Raw genomic sequence first — 6128 nt, 5'->3', positions numbered from 1 at the left:
TGGATGATACAGCAGAGGATTGGGAGAATGTCATGTGGTCAGATGAAACCAAAGTAGAACTTTTTGGTATAAACTCAACTCGTCGTGTTTGGAGGAAGAAGCATACTGAGTTGCATCCCAAGTACACCATACCTACTGTGAAGCATGGAGGTGGAAACATCATGCTATGGGGCTGTTTTTCTGCCAAGGAGACAGGACGACTGATCCGTGTTAAGGACAGAATGAATGGGGCCATGTATCGTGAGATTTTGAGCCAAAACCTCCTTCCATCAGTGAGAACTTTGAAGATGAAACGAGGCTGGGTCTGCCAACATGACAATGATCCAAAACACACCGCCCGGGCAACAAAGGAGTGGCTCCGTAAGAAGCATTTGAAAGTCCTGGAGTGGCCTAGCCAGTCTCCAGACCTCAACCCCATAGAAAATCTGTGGCGGGAGTTGAAAGTCCGTGTTGCTCGGCGACAGCCCCAAAACATCACTGCTCTCGAGAAGATCTGCATGGAGGAATGGGCCAAAATACCAGCTACTGTGCAAACCTGGTAAAGACCTATAGTAAACGTTTGACCTCTGTTATTGCCAACAAAGGTTATGTTACAAAGTATTGAGTTGTATTTTTGTTATTGACCAAATACTTATTTTCCACCCTGATTTACGAATAAATTCTTTACAAATCCTACCATGTGGATTCATGGATTTTTTTTTTTCACATTCTGTCTCTCACAGTTGAAGTGTACCTCCTCCCCCTCTATCTGAACCGGCAGTGGACCTGCTCTAGACCTCCCGAAGTCCACAACCAGTTCCTTAGTCTTTGAGGTGTTGAGTTGCAGGTGGTTTGTGTGACTCCATGTGACAAAGTTCCTCACCAGACTTCTGTACTCCTCTTCCTGATCATCCCAGATACACCCCATGATGGCTGTGTCGTCTGCAAACTTCTGAATGTGGCATAATTCAGAGTTGTAGCAGAAGTCAGAGGTGTACAGGGTGAAGAGAAGAGCGGACAGCACAGTTCCCTGTGGTGCTCCTGTGCTGCTGACCACAGTGTCAGACGTGATGTCCTTCAGCCTGACGTACTGTGGTCTGTCGGTGAGGTAGTCGGAGATCCAAGCGACCAGGCAGGGGTCCACCTCCATCCTGTTCAGTTTTTCCTGAAGCATACAGGGCCGGATGGTATTAAAGGCACTGGAAAAGTCAAGAAACAGGATCCTGACCGTGCCTTTTCCCCCATCCAGGTGTGAGTGGGCTCTGTGTAGGAGGTACAGGATGGCATCCTCCACTCCGACACCCACCTTGTATGCAAACTGTAGTGGGTCGTGAGCATGTTGTACCTGTGGTCGGAGGAGGTTGAGGAAGAGCCGCTCTAGAGTCTTCATAAGATGTGATGTCAGTGCCACCGGTCGGAATTACTGACCTCTGTCATCATTTTAGGTGGGGGAACTTGCACAATCGGTGGCTGACTAAATACTTTTTTGCCCCACTGTATGTCCCATCTGTAACATCTGAAAATAAAATATAATAAATAATAAAAACAAAGATCGACCAAATGGACCAATACGGCAATGCCACGATGATCCATTTGGCAAAGTAAATCCATTGGGTATCCTTGTTGGTCTTCAGACAACAATTCTGATGGCTAAAGAACCAAATGGGACAGGCAAAAAAACAAAAAAACAAAAAAAAAACAAACGTGGACAGGACAATAGACGACAGACCCCAAATAATAGTCGTAACAATAATAACAACAACCACTGCTCACGGACCACTGAGTCCTCCGGAGCCGGGTCCGTGACAGTAAGACCCATGGTAAATCCAAATTACTCTACACTTCCAGTCCCACAGATGACGTTCCCAGTTAAAGACATGTGGCTGTGCCCTGTGAACTTTGGTACACACTGGATTCTTGTGGTATGCGTTCATTTTGTTATTAATTTGCGTAATTTGTTGTGAAGCAGTTTCTTGCACAAAGTGTTATGGCACAAACTATTGTAATTTTTAATTTATTAACTTTTTCTTTAGATTGTCAACATTTCTGCACAGAAAATACTGCTCATCGACCCCATGGGGAATGAAGGTGTTTATGACAGGGAAATTCTGCTCAACTGGAGGTATGCATTATTACTGAGGTATTATTCTTAGATAAAAAAAATTTCTTGTTTCATTACGAAGCTTTTTGTTCAACTAGGAATTTTCTGAGGATGAGAAGGCATGAAGGCACCATGGAGTGGCAGTTACAGACTATGCAACACAAACAACAGGATTCCAGCAGTTGCGGAGTTTTACTGTTAAAGGTAACCCTTATTCAAATGATCCCATTTCTTGTTAGCTAGAATTAAGACTTTAAGTGAAGTGAAATTTATTTTGGACAACAACACAGATTATCATTTTACATAGAAGTACTCAATCATTTGAGAAAAGAAAAAAAAAAAAAAGAAGTACTCAATCATACAGTAACTGAAAAAGGAATAGGCTGAAGCCTTGTGGCTTATAATTATCCTATCCTTTACCTAATTAAGACTTTACATTCTAATTATGATCAATCTCAGTTTGCAGAATACTACCTTGATTTTGGAGAGGTCAGTGAGGTGTAAACCACTACAGAGGCAGTTTTGCTGGAGCGAATGCAGATAGCTTGCACCCTACTTGAAAATCGAGGTAAGTCCAGTAAAGTCCTTATCACGTTAGAGTGCGTACGTCCAATTTAAATAGTGCTTTTCAAACAGCACAGTACAAATAGTGCTCTTCAAACACTTTCAGATAAGACCCTTCTCCAAGTCTAATTTAAAAAATTCAGGAGACTAATTTTCCATGAAGTATATTTGGGAAACATGTACAATTACTTTTTAATTATTCAATAAATAATGTTTGATTAAAACCTAACTATGAATGTGTTTCAGGGAACGCTGAGGATAACTGCATTGTTTGCTCCATGTTAGACGCTAATGCTGACCGCAGCATGATTGAAATGGTAAAACAAAACAAAAGAAAAGAAACACAAGTCTTAGTATCATTACTTGCCAATCATGATAAAAATGTTGACTAATAGTATTCACCAAACAGAATATGAGTGTTTTATTTTTCCTTTCCAGGTGCAGTGTGAATCTTGCCAAAGATGGGCACATTTTTAATGTGAAAATTATATAGAGAGCAACGAAGAATATAAATGCAAAAAATGTAAGGAAAACACAGAACAACTTCAAATAAAAACAGCTGTCTTTTCCCCTCCATGTGTGTTTGTATTCTTTGTCAACATTAGATGATTGTGTGCAGGAAGCATGTTTTAATAGTGTGATTTGGCCATCTGAACATGTTACCTAAATAAATCCAAGCAGGAAGCATGTTATTAACGTCCTAGCGAAATAACTCAAAGTTTTGAAGTGATTTGGCTATCTGAACGTCCTACCTATACGACGGAGCCATTAACCACGTAAGGTAGCATATTCTGATAAGGTAGCACGGATTGATAGACAAGACCATAAATTTACGCTACGGTAGGATGTTTTGACAGAACACCGGGACAAACTGTGTTCCTTCTCAGCTCAACACGAAATGCGTAATATTTTCTCTGAATACAGAACAATTCAGTTTTTTACGGGACGGTTGGAAACTCTACTAAAATAAAGTTCACTATCAGTAACATCACAGCACCACCCAGCTGTATAAAAACTCCGTCATGCTAGCTAGTAGCAGTACGAGTTATTGTAACCGACTGTAAAAAGTCAGCACAAGGAAAATAAACTCCACCTAAACTTGGTTTATATCTGACCCAGATAGACTGCAGGGCCCTATTTCAAGAAGCCGGTTTAGTGCAAACTCTGAGTAAGTATACCCTGAGTTAACGAAAACTCTGGGTATACCCAAATTCTCCGCAGAGCTCTCCGCCGGGAGAGAGTGATTAGAGCGCGTTTGGACATTTTACCATTTCCTGATGATTTTCTGTGTGAACGTTACCGTTTTTCAGCACAATCTATAATTTATTTGAATAACATCCTCAGGCCTAATATTGCTCATGTGACACATCGTGGACATTCTCTCAGTTCTGTATATATTATTTGTATTGCATTTTTTGCAAACGGGAGCTTTCTGTATAATATTGATGACGCTGAGCACGTTTCCAAGGCTACCGTCTGTCGGGCAGTCAGGAATGTTACAGTTGCACTGAAACGTCTCCTGTACTCGTTTGTGGTGTTCCCCGGTCACAGACCCACAAGATTTATCAAAGAGAGATTCCACAAAATTGCAGGTATTAGGATGAACAAAACTCAATTCATGATGTGGTGATACTTGAACTACTACTTAAATTTTACATTTATTCTCACGGTTCCCAGGCGTGATTGGCTGTATAGATGGCACTCACATTCCAATCATTGCTCCTTCAGTAAATGAAGGAGACTATGTGAACAGGAAGTCTTTCCACAGCATTAATGTGCAGGTACATGGTTCCCTGTAGCATTTCAAACTAACAAATTATTTCATTATAGTAATGGATGCTAATTTGTGTTCTCTGCACTGTGAAGATCATATGTGACGCTGCCAACATTATCACAAATGTGGAAGCCAACTGCTCAGCCTCTGTGAGTGGTGGTGGTGGAGGACCCCCACCTGTTTTTCGGGCCTATGCTTTTTTTCTGTTGGCTATAATGGGCCACATTTGAGCATACAGAGTAAGCAAATATGTACTTGTAATGTGCTCAGATAATTTCAATAAGTGCTCACAGAAAGAAAATCAATGTAGCCTCTAACTGCAATTGGGACTCTCTAACATGGGACAAACAGACCAAGCACTATGGCTCATGATACAATTACACCTTACCTGTTTGGACTATATTTTTATATTTCATTTTTACTTGCTGCCAGGAACGTTTGGGGCCTGTTGGGTTGCACCTGCGCTCACATCACATCACAAAATAAAATGTATAAAATAAAAAATAAAATAAAATATAATAAAATAAAATAACGTGTTAAATGGGTGGAAATCCCTGGATCAATGTTTAAATTAACACTCACGCATTGACTCTGTCGGCTATGTTTTGCAATGCATGCTCTCTTTCTTTTGCAGCTGAGGCTGTGTTACTTTTTTCTGCAAAATTTGCATGTTATCGGCAAATGCTGCCATCAGAATTTCGGCCGTCAAGCGCTGTAAAATACATTGACCGCGCCTTTTTTCCCTCCGTCTCCATGGTGACTCGCTTAATCTGTGCTCCACTAATCAGGGCTTTAGAAAGACGAAAGTGTACTTTATTGGTCCCCGTGGGGAAAATCGCTCTCTGCATTTAACCCATTCACTCAGTGAAGCAGTGGGCAGCCATTGGGCGCCCGGGGAGCAGTGTGTAGGGACGGTACCTTGCTCAGGGGTACCTCAGGGTAGCTGTTCAGGGGAATCGAACCCCCGACCTTCCTATCATGGGGCCACCACTCTACCTACTGAGCTATCCCTGCCCCTATGTATCCCCTATGTATCCTTTATGTATCCTCGTGCGCGCGCTTAACTTGGGGTTAAAGCAACTCCGCGTTGACTGAACTAATTGTTATCAGCCTTTCTGAAACCGAATATTCCGAGTTGGACAGTTCGGGGTTACTCAACCCTGAGTATCGTTTTTCACTCTGGGTTTTCTAAACCGGCTTCTTGAAATAGGGCCCAGCAGTAGAAATCAGTCCAATAACAAGGTGTGTAACATCTAGCAGGGTGACAGAAAAACCCAGGGTAACTTCTAAGGACCTCAACGTCTCTCTCACATTGTGTTTTTTAAACATGCTTCCATTTGTCACTTCAGTCTTTACTCTGAAATACAGGAAGAGAAATCATGGCTGAAACAATTTCTCATGAAACCAGGGGTGTCGTCCAACAGTCAGTTTGGTGAGGAAGGTTCCTAACTGAGAGAAGTGACCCAGAAGTATCTGTGTAGCAGCCACAATGAATCCAGATCATGAGCTTTATTAACTGATCAAAGTCTCTTCTTTCATCTTCTGTATCATTCAGTTTGCATTGGTAATGCCCATTATTGTAATGCTTTTTTAAGACCAGCAAAACTTTATTTCACTTTGGGTTAGCTGGGATAAGTGATGGATGGAGGGAATTTTACTTCAGCCACAGAAATCCTAAACAGGAAGGAGGAGCAGAGTTACAGTGGATCA

The sequence above is a fragment of the Astatotilapia calliptera genome, chromosome 3 (assembly GCF_964374335.1).
Source record: "Astatotilapia calliptera chromosome 3, fAstCal68.1, whole genome shotgun sequence".
NCBI classification, from domain to species: domain Eukaryota; kingdom Metazoa; phylum Chordata; class Actinopteri; order Cichliformes; family Cichlidae; genus Astatotilapia; species Astatotilapia calliptera.
The sequence above is the reverse complement of the archived record's forward strand: the minus strand, read 5'-3'. Positions refer to the sequence as shown.